Source organism: Solanum stenotomum, chromosome 2, assembly GCF_019186545.1.
Source record: "Solanum stenotomum isolate F172 chromosome 2, ASM1918654v1, whole genome shotgun sequence".
Classification (NCBI taxonomy): domain Eukaryota; kingdom Viridiplantae; phylum Streptophyta; class Magnoliopsida; order Solanales; family Solanaceae; genus Solanum; species Solanum stenotomum.
In genome coordinates, this window is record NC_064283.1 from 14,637,166 (window position 1) to 14,652,831 (window position 15,666).

General features: G+C 33.8%; 1 protein-coding gene and 1 pseudogene across 1 annotated transcript in view; one reads left to right on the forward strand and one right to left on the reverse strand.

The window, feature by feature from the left end:
* The window catches only part of LOC125855112 (probable inactive ATP-dependent zinc metalloprotease FTSHI 4, chloroplastic), a 460,535-nt gene that overhangs the window by 174,069 nt on the left and 270,800 nt on the right, over positions 1–15,666 (forward strand). The gene's annotated exons all lie outside the window — the stretch shown is intronic.
* LOC125855121 (F-box/kelch-repeat protein At3g23880-like) lies at positions 420–14,157 on the reverse strand (annotated as a pseudogene).

Sequence of the window (15,666 nt, forward strand, 5' to 3'; positions counted from 1 at the left end):
TATAATTTCGTTATTTCTTACCGTGAATCTCCTATAACTATTTTCCCATCAAAACCAAAAGGTTCTCTTGAAAGAGATAATATTCAAAGACTCCTCATGAACTCGTTTAGAAATCGAGGTTTCCTCTCATTTTAAATCAAGGAATAGACATAGGCATAGACATGAGGGTAAATTTTTTCCTGCAGTAAGAATAAGCCAGCAACACAACTGAAATTACCGACCCTTGGAAGGTAAAGGAGAACTTTTTGTTTAGGGATCACACCCCAAACTATTTTTTTAGGGAGCAAAGAGAATTCAAATATATGAAACAAATAAACTTTATGTTCTTATCAATGACCAAAAATTCAGCAAGTATAAATAGGACATGATGAATGAGTAAAAGCCAATAACCCAATTGTAATAGGTTCATCCAGCTACTATTACTCAGAAAATGAAAGATCAGATGGGGGAAATTGGTTTTCAATTCTTGACATCATTCGTCCACCTAATAGTTGTACTACTTCATTTGCTCGATCAGTATTATCCTCGTCTTGAGACTCATTTCCTTTCGTAATTAGAGCTAGGCTCTCCTGATAATTGAAAACACAACAGCTAATAAGCTTCAGCTGAATTCCAAGATCCGTAACTTGACTTGTTGTAGGGTCATATAGCACCAGCTATGAAGTTTCTGTGAGGTCAAAAACAATCTTATCATTCTCCCAAATACCTTTAGGCAAATGAGCAGCTTCTATACAAGGTAGAACAGTTAACACTTTGGACCAACTTCCCTCTTGTTTCATTTCATAGATGGATGTCATAGACTTATCACTGACTAACATTGCAAGCGAGTCGCCACGCGATGTAAGCCTCACTCAGTGTTTACCAGGAATATTTGGGCCTTGCATCTCCCCAAACTGTTCGCTGCCCATGGCAAATGATTGAATCTTGCATATATTATTATTGCGGCTCCTACAAATCCAATAATAAATCCCGTTGAGATATGTGACGGAATAGGGCAAATCTAAGGTAAAACTGGAAGGGAATTGTAGGTTCTTCCATGAGTTATCGCATGAGGAATAGAGACAGACTGAATTATGAAGGTAAAAGCCTTGTCCCCGTCCTTGTCCCCGATTATCAAAGAATACTCGAATCCAAACAACCTTATAATCCTGAGTCAACTGGTCGAACCCCAATCCGAATTCATGATCATAGTTACATAAGAAGTGCTCAGTCACAAAAGGCGCAGGAGGCAGAGGCCGGAACTCTCTGGTGGCAGGATTCCACAAACTCAAGCAGTCACCATATCCACAAAAAATTTCCTGCACTATGAATAAGCCATTAACTGGGCCAGCAAGAATGTTGAAATAATCGACCCTTGGAAGATGAAGGAGAATTTTTTTTTCAGGGGTCACACCCGGAACTATTTTTTCAGGGAGCAAGGAGACTACAGCAGACCGAAAGAGGGTGTGTTCTTCCTCTTCAAATTTCAAGTTGCAAATGAGGAGACGGGAACGATTGTTCTTGTGATGAAAATGCTTCTCTATGAAACTCTCACTTTTGATTAGAGCATACCAGTGCTTGCACACACATTTGAAACGCAAGAGTGGTTCCACTGGCAACATCAATAAAATATCAACCACAAGATCTTCTGGTAAAGGACAATAACAATCCATACTGGTGGTCCGTTGCTCCCCAATCTTTTACTGGAAATATAAGCATATCTCTCATTTAGAATAATAAACAGAATGAGACAACTTACATTCATATTGAAAGAGAACATATCTAGAAAACATGCATTTATAGAACAAAAGTGCAACAAGAAATCAAACAGCAATGTTACCATGTGATCCAACTTCGCCAATCCTGTCAAATTAGGACTCACACCCAAAAGATAGCTCATATGGAGGAAGGTTGCTCAAGCAGGATCTCGTCCCGGTCCAATGTGGGATCATTCTCATCAATAAACACACACATGTATGCTATTTATGATTTCCATAGGAAAGTAAAAATATGGGAATTCATAGTATACTAGTCATCTGGTTTTCTAGTATTCTCATTAGCCCATCAATTGTTTTGTTTTTGTTCTACACCTCAACAAATTAGCATATGCAACCATTTTGCAGACATAGACATAAGGGTAAATGCCATGTACCGGTTCATCTCAGAATACTCGAATCAATCTCAAAAGACGCAGAGGCCGGTTTTAGGGATGGCACTCCCTCTGTTAATGTCAATTTCCCTAGAAAAGCGAACAGATGGAAATTCATACAAGACACTGATCATTTCCTTGTCTAGACTTTTCATTAGCCAATCAATGATTTCCTTTTTGCTTTCCTCTACATCTCAGCTTAGCATATACAACAATTATGCTGGTAATTTACGGATGTCAGCTTAGCATCTACATCTCAGCTTAGCATATACAACAATTATGCAGCTTAGCTAAGGATGGTCAAACGGGGGTGGATCCAATTTAATTAAGAGCTAAATCATTACCATTAGGGGCCGTTTGGTTACTGGTTAGAGTTATGCAGGTATTAGTTATGCAGGGTTTAGTTATGCAGGTATTAGTTATGCAGGGTTTAGCTATGCAGGGTTTAGTTATGCAGTGTTTAGTTATGTTGGGTTTAGTCATGCGGGTATTATTTAGTTATGTAGAAATTATAATACATGAATTATTAAATATTGAGTATTGAATTTGTTGTAAATTAACATATATTATTTACAAATAAATAAGTAAAACAAATAGTATAAATTCTCCCTCTTTTAAAAAAAGTTCTCCCTCTATACTTAACTGAGACTTTGTTTTTTTTTTTTAGTATTTTTTTTTATGTTTATAGCTTATAAAAATAAAATACCATTAATATATTTCAAGTACATTATAATATCCTATTTTATATAATGTAAATAGTCTATCTATATATTGTATATATATTTTTAATATACCAAATATATGAATTAGGTATAAATTCACGTCCTAAAAAAAATAATACATGTTAATTAAATATGTGAAATTTATTTAACAATACATAACACTTATTTATGATTAACATATTCGCCGTCAAAATATTTACAATCTGTTGTGATGTAAAGTAGGTGACATTAGAGTTAATAGTTAGTTAGTAACAGAAAGGACAATTTAGTCCATCAAGAAGAGTTAGTTATAAGTACTGTTATCAAAAGTAGTTACAAGGATAGCTCTATAAATAGCTACTCTCTATTGTATTTTTTCTTTAAGCTGATATATGAAATCTTCTCCTCTCATCTTCTTCTTTCTCATTCTCTTCTCTAAATCTTTCATTCATGATTGAGCTTCTTTAGTTTACGATCATGGTATCAGAGCTTTGTGCTTCAGCCTGATTAGGAGCTGAAGTCGGTATTGTTCAAAGGATCAAAGAATCAATTACCTGATTCATCGATTCAGTGTATTAAAGGTGGTTACATATCGTAGCTTGAGATAAGGCTGGAATTTGTATTGTTTGTGTTTGAACTGTTAGCTATAATGTTAGCTATTTTTTTTCGCGATTTCAAGCCAATTTGATCATAAATGGCACCTGAAAGTAATTCGACTGATCTACCTCAAAATGAATCTGCAGCTTTTGTTTCTTAAACTAGCAGTTCAGTGCAAGGACAAGGTATTGATTATAATCATCCTCTGTTTCTTAATCCTACTGATGTTAGTGGTATTAGCTTGATTTCGTTTCAATTACTTGGTATTGAAAATTATATGCTATGGAGTAGATCTATTCGTTTAGCATTGTTAGGAAGAAATAAGCTTGGGTTAATTGATGAAACTGTTAGAAAGGAAATGTATGGCGTAGAATTGTGGGGACATTGGGAAAGGGTGAACGCAATTGTGTTGTCTTGGTTGTTGAACTCTGTGTCCAAAGGTTTGTTGAGTGGTCTTGCATTTGCCTCTAGTGCATTTGATGTTTGGACTGATCTAAGAGAAAGGTTTGATCGAGTAGATGGTTCTAGAACCTATAGTTTGCACAAAGACATATCTACTATACAGCAGGGTACTGCATCTGTTTCTGAGTATTACACAAGGCTTAAAACACTGTGGGATGAGTTTGAGATATTAGTGCCAGCTCCTTGTTGTAATTGTGAGATTTCAAAAGGATTTGTGACTCACATGAACAGACAGAAGGTATATCGGTTTTTAATGGGGTTGAATGAATCATATCAACAAGCTAGGAGTCAGATTCTCCATTACCAACAATTAATCATATGTATTCTATGATAGTTGGAGATGAATGTCAAAAGGATGTGGTAACCTGTACTACTAGTTTGGGAATGGCATGTATTAGCTTGGATTCCTCTGTTGCTATGTACTCAAAAGCTGGTAGTAGTTCAGGTGTTGGTAGTAGCTCTGGTTTGAATCAGAAGTTCAAAAGGAATTCCCTACTAAAATGTGATTTTTGCAAGTGTAAAGATCATAGCAAAGAGTTTTGCTATAAAATAGGGGGTTATCCTCCAGATTTTAAATCCGAAAGGAAGGTACAAGGTGGGGTCTAGTCCACAAGATAGCAGTCCTTCCAGTCATTATCCATCAGCCCATGCCAATTTTACATATCAATACAAATATTCCTCCACCTGGCTGGGGAATCTCACTTAACCAACAACAACTTATGAATGGTCTTGCTCCTGAAGTGTCATCTACTGTTACTCCAAACAGAATAAGTAAAGCTGAGAGAGAGGTTCAACAGATGCTACATGGTTGCACATTTACAAAAGACCAATATGATCATATTTTGAAGATGGTTCAACAGAAATCAGATGCTTCTACTGTTTCTGCTTGTAATACTGCTAGTACTTCAGGTAAAACTTCTTCTGTTATTGATCACAGTCAAGTATGGATTGTTGATACAGGTGCAACAAATCATATGGTCTCTAGCTTGGACATGATGGTGCCTGTGTATCTACCAAATGGTACTACCATACAAGTATCTCATGTTGGTTCATGTGCTTTATCAGCCAAAAGTCTGGTCACTATTGCATTGCATGTTCCTGACTTCAAATACAATTTGTTATCAGTCAGTCAACTCACAAAGGAGTTAGGGTGTTCTGTCAGATTCTTTCCTAACTTCTGACTGACTGAAGCACTGCATAAACTGAAGTTTCAGCAAAGCCAACATGATCATTCTTTGTTTATTAACAAAGCAGAAGAGGGGATCATTATAATACTTGTGTATGTGGATGATATGTTGATAACTGGCAGTAGTCTAAAGCTGATAGAAGACACAAAGAGGGCATTGTAACTAGCATTCAAGATGAAGGATCTGGGTGAGTTAAAGTATTTCCTAGGAATTGAATTCACTAGATCAACAGATGGCATATTAATGCATCAGAGAAAGTATGCTCTTGAGCTTATATCTGAGGTTGGCTTATCAGCAACCAAACCTGCAGGAACCCCTATTGACATTAATGTTAAACTAACATCAAAAGTATATGATGAACATGTAAAGAAGGGTCAGGCAGAGACAGAGGATCCATTGGTAGATCAAACAATGTATCAAAGATTAATAGGCAAGTTGTTGTATTTGAATATGACAAGACCTGATATAACATTCAGTACACAAACTCTTAGTCAATTCCTACAGCAACCAAAGAAGTCACACCTTGATGTTGCACTAAGAGTAGTCAGATATATAAAGAGACAACCTGGACAAGGTTTGTTATTGTCCAGTAACTCAGATGAGTTGGTGACTGCCTTCTGTGATGCTGATTGGGCTTCGTGTATGTTAACCAGGAAGTCTTTAACATGGTATATGGTGAAAGTTGGTCAGTCCTTAGTCTCTTGGAAGGCAAAGAAACAAACAACAGTATCGAAAAGCTCAGCTGAAGCTGAATATAGGAGCCTTGCCTCCACTGTGTCGGAGTTAGCATGGTTAGTTGGATTGCTGAAAGAAGTAGGAGCTGAAGTTCAATTGCCAGTCCAAGTTTACAGTGACAGTAAAGCAGCAATTCAAATTTCTGCAAATCCAGTATACCACGAAAGGACAAAACATATTGAAATTGATTGCCACTTTATTAGGGAGAAACTACAACAAGGATTAATCAACCTGAATTATCTTTCTACAAGAGATCAGCCTGCAGACGTATTGACCAAAGGACTATCTAGACTTCAACATGAACACCTACTATCAAAGCTAGGAGTACTAGACATTTTTGCACCACCAAGCTTGAAGGGGAGTGTTGTGATGTAAAGTAGGTGACATTAGAGTTAATAGTTAGTTAGTAACAGAAAGGGCAATATAGTCCATCAAGAAGAGTTAGTTATAACTAACTCAATGTACTGTTATCAAAAGTAGTTTCAAGAATAGCTCTATAAATAGATACTCTCCATTGTATTTTTGCTTTAAGATGATATATGAAATCTTCTCCTCTCTTCTTCTTCTTTCTCATTCTCTTCTCTAAATCTTTCATTCATGATTGAGCTTCTTTAGTTTACGATCACAATCCAATTTATAATATTAATAAAGCATTTACATTTGAATCCAATGAAACAAAAAAGGTTCGGGTTTAAAAAATAAAAGAAAAAAAAATTAGGAAAACTGTATAGTTAGGTTAAGTTCTCATTAATTAATGATTTAAAAATAAATTAGTAGGTGTAAATGTGTAATTTACTATTTTAATAAATGTATAACTAATACCCGCATAACTTATTCCACCTTCTACCCCGCATAACTTATACATAGATCCCCTCATAAGTTATGTTGGTATTAATTATATAGGATTACAAAAAGTATAACCAAGCACCCTATAAAATTAATACATGAATAACTTTTATACACATTTAGAACCCTACCAACCAAGCATGGTATAAGTTATGTTGACTTTTCAATCTAATAAAAAACTTCTACCAAACATAGTACAACTAATACAACCTTTTATACATGAATAAGATGTACTCTTATACAGTAACCAAACGACCCCTTAATGCATAACTACATCTATATTGGTCGGACTATTCAAAAATATTGCAGGGTTCGTTTCAGATCCTCCAAAAGTAATAATGCCTTTTTGGAGGATCTAACATGAGTGTGGAAACATTTTTCGGAGATTCCGAATATATTGTACAACTTCAACCTGCAAAACCCTAATTTAAGAGTATAATCCTACATCACTAATAGTACAAATTCAACACAACAGAAAAATAGAGTATTTAGAAAGAAAATGAAAGCTAATCGTATAAGGTTGATGAAGAAGAGCCGATGTGATTGTGAGAAGGAAAAGACTAGGAAAAGTGCAAAAATGAGATGATATCATCTTCCTTCTATGTTAATTTATACAACTCGTATAATCCCTTTTATTTAATGTTTTAAATATTGGTACATAATGTATATAGACGCATCTTAGTATAATATACATAGCGCAATCATAGGTAGAGATATTTAGGGATTATATAATTTCATTTCTTAGATAGATTTACTTGTACACCTACAAATAACTCACTCTTGGAATAATATGATACGGAGATTTTCTCCATTATATCTTTATTTTACATGGTATCAGAGTCAGGTTTATCCCCATTTGGGCTCTCGATTTAACGCTTCACTTGGGCCTGGGCGTGAAGGGGTGTTAGTGTGGGTTAAAGTCTCACATTGATTGGGGAATGGACAGTCAGTCTACTTATATAGATTTGGGCAATCTTCCCCTCATGAACTAACTTTTAGGGCTGAGTTAGGCCCAGGTAAGGCTGGCAAACGGACCGGTTTTTGTCCGGTCCGGTCCGGTTCCCGTACCGGTAAGACCGGTACCGGTTGAACCGGTAAGGAACCGGTCTAATAGGTACCGGAACCGGTACCGAAACGGAACCCGGATTTTTATCCGGTTGATCCGGTTCAATAAGAACCGGTTCCGGTCCGGTAAGAACCGGTTCCGGTCCGATTCAACGATCAATTTAATTTTATTTTTATTTTATTTTTTTTTAAATGTGAACGTTAAGGAGCCGTTGGGCCCTTTTAGCCGTTGGGCTGGGGCCCAAAACGGCTCCAAACAGCCCCCCACCCCTCTCTACCCCTTAACACTATAAATATACTCATATTTTTTCATTTAAATCACAAATTTACAAACTATTTCATTAATATCTTATAAAATCTCTTAATTTTCAATCTCTCATAAATTCATAATTATTATTTTGTGATATTGACTTGGAGTTCGAATTTCGGAGATTTATTTGAAGTAAATCGGAAGCTTCAATTGGCATCTCTCAATTCCGGCTTTGGTTATATGTCTACTTTTACGTAGACGTTCGGTACATTCGTTCCAACTTTAATTTTTTATTTGTTTATTAATTAAGTTATTTTATTTTTTTTGTTATATTATCTTTGCTTGTTTTTCATAATATTAATTATTTTAAACTTGAACATGAATTTTGAAAAATATAATGGTAAAAGACCAATGTCGGAAAGAAAAAATAATAGGGGAGGAGGAAGAAGTTCTAATTCTAAAAATTTGCCACCTCCTAGATTTAGAATTAATACTAATGATTATACTCATGTTGATGACACTTCTTTTACACGAGACTCACGACCTATTGAATTTAATTCCGAAAATGAAGTAGATCATGAAACTTTAAATAGATGTTTTACTAATTTTGAGTAAGAATTAGATGAGGAAGTAGAAATAAATGAGGAAGATGATGAGACCCCTACCCCTACTAGTCCGGCTACCGAATTACCGGAACAAGATGAAGTCCCCTCTTTACCTACTTTTTCAAAGACCGCTATACGTGTTAAAAGATCTTTAGTATGGAAATTTTTGGTACAAAATGAGGAAAAAACTACCGTTACTTGCACGAAATGTAAATTGATCATGAAACATGTAATTATGGGTACACAAGGGGGAACAGGACGACTAAGAACACATTTGAGAAAGTGTAATAAAGAATTTGCTCGCCTAGATGATATAGAAAAGGCTAATAGAAATGGAATACCTCAACCTGAAAATTCTATGGGAGCTGGAGGTTCTAATATGGTTCAAAGTGTATTAAATATGACTAACCCGGCTAGCCGAAGCACACACCGCACATATAGTAAAGAAAAAGATCGTAGAGAATTAGCTAAAATGGTTGTTGTTTGTGGTTTGTCTTTTTCATTTCCTTCACATCCTGGTTTTATTCAATATATTCGGGAATTGTATAACCCAGATTATGAAGGTATTCCAAGAAGTACAATTAAAAGTGATCTTTTTAAATATCAAAAAGAGTATTGTTATTTTCTTCGTTGTTTATTTGTTTATTATGATGGTAGATTATCTATTACTTCTGATATGGGACGTAGTCCTAATGGTAATGATTATTTTACAATTACTGTCCATTGGATTGACCATGAATGGAACATGCAAAAACGAATATTAGGATATAAATATGTTGAAGAAACTAAAACCGGTGCTTATATAGCAACAAAAATAGGCTTTATTTTACAATTTTATGGAATATGTGATAAAATAATGAGTGTCACTTTAGATAATGCTTCTAATAATTTAAAAGCAATTGATTATTTAAAATGTAGACTTTGTCCAATTGATAATGATTCTTTTCAATTTAAGTGTGCCGCACATGTTTATAATTTGATAGTAAAAGATGGTATTTCTCAATTTGAAATTTCTTGTGAAAAAATTAGACTTGCTTGTAATTGGATTTTTAAAGCTAAAATAAAAGCTAGAATTACAGAATTTAAAAATCGTTGTAAAGAATGTGGACTTGAATATAGAAAAGTTCCAAAAGAAGTATGCAATAGATGGAATTATTTATTTGAAATGCTTCAAGTTGCTTATATTTATCAAGAGCCGGTACAATTAGTTTTTAATGCTCACAATGCGGACCCGAATTTGAGAATTGGCTATGAAGATTGGGAAAATACAAAAAAACTTATTGAATTTTTAAGTGTTTTATAAAGCAACAAATGCTGCTTCTGGTCAATATTATCCAACTATTTCTTCTGTTTTAGTAAATATTTGTGCTATTTCATCTGAATTTGCAAAATATAAAGGAAAAGATCGATTTGAAAATTCCTTTGCTTTTATGATTGAAAAATTCAAAAAATATTTTTTCCCTATTCCTCAAATCTATTTGACTGCTACTACTTTCAACCCAAATTACAAATTAAAAGGTGTTGAAATAATGGTTGAAAAGATTTATGCAAATTTAGAAATTAGAGATGATGAAACTCCTAGTGTTGAAGATTATAAAAGTAGCATATATATAAAAGCTAGAGAGTTATATAATACATATAAATCTATGGAAAAAAAATATTCCAATAGTTGAACCTCCATCTTGTAAGCCTAGAAGCGATGATACGGATGATTGGATGGATGATTATCTTGAGCTTGAATCATCTACTAATAATGATTTTGATTTATATTTCAATCAGGCACGGGAAAGATTAGGCATGAAGAAGGACAACTTCAAGCTCCAATATTAGTATGGTGGAAGAATCGTGAAAATCAATTTCCGACCCTTGCTAGGATTGTTCGAGATGTGCTAGCGATTCAAGCATCATCGGTCGCTTCGGAGCAAGCCTTTAGTGCGGCGAGATTTATGATTGGAGACCATCGATATTCACTAGCAAAGGATAGTTTGGAAATATCGGTGTTGTTTTGAGATTGGGTCAATGCCGAAAGAAGAAATACCGGACTACCACAATTAAATAGCCAAATAGAAGACGAAATAGATGAAATATTTGGTGATAATAGTGATGATGGTATGGAAGCAATGGAAGAAGAACGACAAATACAAGTTCCAAAAAATGTTTCTTTTGTAATGATACAAAAGTTACGAAAAGATTTTAAAAAGAGTTTCAATTGTTAGTACAATAATTAATATCCAATACCTAGATTATGTACTCTTTGTCTTTTTCTAATATTTGTATTGTACAATTTATTTATTTGAATAAATATACGGCTATTCGCCTTGATTTTCTTTTAAAATAGTCTCTTATATTTAATCCAAGTCATTTTAGAAATTTAATTTTCAACTATTTTAATATTAGTTTAAAGTTTAAACTTTAATATAAAATTGAATTTTAAGATTTAAACTTTAAATTCAATATAAACTTTAAACTTTAAAGTCAATTTTAAACTTTAAATTCAATATAAAGTTATAAACTTTAAAATTTAAAGTCAATTTTAAACTTTAAAGTTTAAAGTTTAAACTTAAATTCAATTGAATCTTTAAAGTAACTTTAAAGTTTAAAGTTTTAAATTGAAGTTTTTTAATAATATAATTTTATTAATTAATAATATAATATTATATAATAATTAAAGTTAATAAAAAAATAAAAAAAAATTACCGGTACAAAATGATCCGGTAAGAACCGGTTCCGGTCCGGTCCAAACCAGTTCCAATCCGGTAACTAAGGGACCGGACGGAACCTTTGGAAATTTCCGGTAAAACCGGTTCCGGTAAGATCCGATTCCGGTAACAAAATCCGGTAACGAGGACCTGTTCCGGTACCGGTTCCGGTAAAATCGGTCCGGTATCGAAGTCGAATTACTTTGGCTAAGAAAATTGATTGTAAGTAAGATTTAATATAAGGGAGGTATACCTATGGCTTGGGATTTGAATCTCACAGTCGTCCTAGGGAGGATTGTCTCATCCCGATCTATAGACCTCAGAATATGGCGGCCAACAAGAAAGCTTATGAATCTCACACACCAGCATATTACTTATGGCAATTTCTTTGTTGGAGGCGCGTATTGCTTCCGAATCATACTATTTTTCGAGTTCCACCATCGTCTCAATATTTTTGGTCGGATGTGTTGGTCTCGTGTTCAACAAACCTCGGTTGGCAAGGTTTTAAAACACTCTAGGTTTTGTCGACTTTGTTTTCTTGGGGCAAAATCACTTCTGAATCATACCATTGAAATTGACGATTTTTTGCTTGTCATAAACCCTTCTAAATCTTGAAGCTGAAGAACATTTGAAGAAGCTAATTTCAGGTCCCTGGATTCTTTTCAGGTAAAGGGCAAAAAATATTGCCTAGACTATGCAAAATGGAATAATTCCGGCCTACCATAAAGAAGTGGACCGTTCCTACCCGTGTGTCACCAAAGTGGATCATTGTTTGCCTTTATAGGTTAGTGGCAGCAGGACAAATTTATACCATTCACAAAATCCAAGATCAAAAATTCACCCTTCTCATTGACCCCCCTTTAATGGGAGGATCCATTCCCGACATTAGTCCCAAAAACCAATAACATTTGATGATCGCTTCTAAAATTATTTATAGTATAGATTCGCATAATCAAGTAGAATAGAACCATAGGAAGAAAAACAGAAAGCCCATAAGAAAACTCAAAGAAGCTAACAAGCTATAGGAAATATCAGCAGAAGTAAGTCTCACCGTTGAAGGGAGTATTATGCAAGGCCAAGATCAGGACCTGCAGCAGAAACAAGAGAGAAAAAATCAAACAGAGCAAAATGAAGCGAGGAAGAGGATTGAATTTACAGTAAAATTTTACAATGACCTACATGCATCATTCCATAAAGATATATACATACGGACATGGTACTGTATCAAATCTATGGGCCAAATTTTGTTGTACAAATCAGATGACATTGCGCATACTAATTGTGAATGCAGTGTTCGTACTCCTTAGCAGCTTATATAAATACTAGATCCGCCCAACACGCTTGGTTTAATGTAATGATTTTCATTGTAATAGTACAACTTAAGCAGTTAAGTACACTTAACCACCAAAAGCCTCTATATTAACATAGGCAGAACATGGCAACAGAACAAATGTATATCTTTAAATCATATTGACGATCAAATAGTGGTCAAACAAACTGTAAAACCAAAAACTAATTCATCTTGAAGTTAAAAGATATAAGTATTGAAAACATTCCTAAACTTGGCACAAATTATAAGTTTCATCCTCGAACTATTGATAGACTTAAAAACACTCATCTACTTGACTAACTAAACTTAGATACAACCCCGACCTACCACAAGACATAACAAGTGGTTTCAAACTCTTGCAAGAGCATGAGACTCTTAATAAAAAGCCGAGAAAAGTGTTGAAAACACCCCTAAATTTGACGAGAATTTAGGGGTGTATTTCACTTATGATGCAAGATCCGAGGTGTATTTAAGTTCACTTAGATGTTTTTAACGTTGTCAATAATTTGGAGATGAAACAAATAATACTGTACACTGTGTTAGCAATATTATAATTATTTCAAAAGATTTAGTTACTTTGAGCCAAAGTAGAACATTTAACATGTGACATTTCTACTACTTTGTCATCCAACTTGGGGACCAAGTATTGCCTTACTTGGTGCCAAAGTATTGTCTTACTTGGTGCCAAAGTATTGCCTTTACTTGGTGACAAATTACGTCACTTATTAACATCCTTATCATCTCTATATAAAGATCAATTGTGACTTCACTAAGAGCCAACTAAGTGAGAACATATTACCAAAGAAAAATAGAAAACACTTTCTTTCAATTGTCTTGCTGGTTTTGTAGTATTTATATTTTGTTGGTTCCTGTATCCTCTAATTAATTTAGAGAAGGCTTTCTCAAGTATTATTTATATTTATATTACTTAAGAATATTATTGTAGTACTCCGTTTTTATCTTAATTATCATATTATTATTTTGTTATAATATTTTCCCCATTTATTATATATTTTCCAACTCACTGTACAAGACATAATAATCCGAATAATCCACACCCCTATTGGATTACCCTCTCTTATCAGTTTCCCAAGGCAAAACAGATTGCACTTCACACTGTAACGCAAAAAGTAAAAGAGAAAAATGAAGAAGAGCACATAACTTTGATCTTTTACTTGTCTTTACACTATTGAGAAACAAAACAATCAAAAGAAAACGAACCCATTTCCTATTTCATCTGCTTTTCATTAGCCACCCAATGATTCCTCTACATCAGCAATTTTGCAGGTAAAAACATAATTTAGGGACCATGCAAAAGTAAACACACACCAATTCCAAAAAGAAAAATTACAAACTAAACAAAGTAGAAAAACTTCAACATCAAATCATAGAAGAAACCCTAAGTTCAATGCAAAAAAACCATAAAAGTTGAACAGAGCAACAGAACCCTATAATAGAAAACTAAAAGAAATTGAACTCTAACCTGAGTATCCCACACAAGAAAAATGAAAACGAGAGGCAAAAATGTCCTCAATTTATTATTTCAACTTTGGGTTTAACGGATAAATATTAATGACTTTTACCAATTTTCTTTATAATCTGTTTGGGAAAGTTTTCGAGAGGTCAAAAGTGTTTATTTTAAAAAGGCAAAAGTGTTTATTATCTTTGAATTTGAAGTTTTTTATTCCGTGTACACCTAAACTATATTCTGTTTTAATTATTCCGAACTTGTTTATTCCTCCATCGCGTACATCTTTATTGTCCACCTGGCGTAGAAATTAACAACAAACTCTGGCAAGCGCGTGAGGAAGTAAATTTTTGTCACATCATAAAGCTACAACGGTAAAAACACATAAAATATCCATTTTTCTTTAATATTTGGCCACTTTTCAGAACTCTCTCTCTATTCTCTAACTATTTATTCTTCCTAATCTTTTCTCCCTTTCAAATTTCAGAATATTTCTCTCTTTTTCATTTTAATTGCATTTGTTAAATTAATGAATTATAATAGAAGACTTGTTTGTTTATGAGGGACTCCTCCAATTCTGAAAATTTCATGGACAAATGACAATCCCGGACGTAGATTTCCCGGTTGTAGACACTATGGGGTATATATTGTTTCATATTTTTTTGCTTTTAATTTGCCAATTTCTTATTATGTAATATTTTTTAACTTTGATTTTATGAAATGTAGTCCTTATTTCGAAATCCTTGTAAGTTTTTCGATTGGTATGATCCAGAATTTCCTAGTGAGGCGAATACTGTGATTTTTGGTCTGTTGAAGAAGACCAGCAAACAAGAAAAACAGTTGAATTGTAGATGGATGTTAAATTGATTTTGAGCATTAGTTTGATATGTAATGTGATATTGTTCTTTTATTTAGTGTGTCGTTGAAATTTATTTTGTGAATGTAATTGTTATTAACGCAAGGTCTTTTGGTTCTAGGGTTCTCATTTTGTAGATTAGTTTGGTTAGGTATTTTAGTGATGTATGTTTCTGCTGATTAAAGCTATATATATATATATATATATATATATCTTTGTGTATGTTCAATTGACTTGTCCTTTTTCCATAAAACTACAGCTACATGGAATAGGTAATATGATAACAAAATACGAAATAAGAACACAAAGGCATAACATAACTAGTGCTTCATTGATCATTAAACACAAACATCATAGTGTTTCATTGTTTCAACCAACAACTACAATAACTTAAGTTAACCACCAAAACACAAAACAGTCACTATTTTAAGTTTGGTGGTCATGGTACATTTGTGCTTTGGGTTGTATGTCTTGATAGTGAAGTTTTCACTCCTCCCTTCCTTGCTTGCATACAACATCCATGGACAACCATTTTTACACTTGTCATTACTCTAGTACTCTCATTCACATGCTTGTCTAACTCAACTCCTTTTTTATAGCATATTTTGTAACTACCTCTCTAAATTTCTTTACACTTTCAAATACCAAACCACACTGTCATATTACAACATCACAAGTAGAATCATATATCACTCTATTACTCTTCTTTCTCCCCCTTAAACTCCCTCCTTCAAGTT